Source organism: Penaeus monodon, chromosome 28 (assembly GCF_015228065.2).
Source record: "Penaeus monodon isolate SGIC_2016 chromosome 28, NSTDA_Pmon_1, whole genome shotgun sequence".
NCBI classification, from domain to species: Eukaryota; Metazoa; Arthropoda; class Malacostraca; order Decapoda; family Penaeidae; genus Penaeus; species Penaeus monodon.
Window position 1 is genome coordinate 28,189,555 of NC_051413.1, and position 232 is coordinate 28,189,786.

A 232-nucleotide genomic window follows, 5' to 3' on the forward strand; every position below is an offset into this window, starting at 1 on the left:
CTTATTTCAATAATCGCGGAACGGATCGTGAAAATCCTTCTAAAGTAGAACAAGCATTTCTATCTTCTCTTTTTTTAGAGGTAATAATAAAATGCTAAATCCAACCTTGTTTTTTGTCTTCATTATAAAATCAAGGTTAAATTAACTTCAGGCGATGTTTATTATAAGAAAGCTATATTATTTTAAACCAGCATGGATTATGTGTATAAAACTCACGCTCATACACAGACAA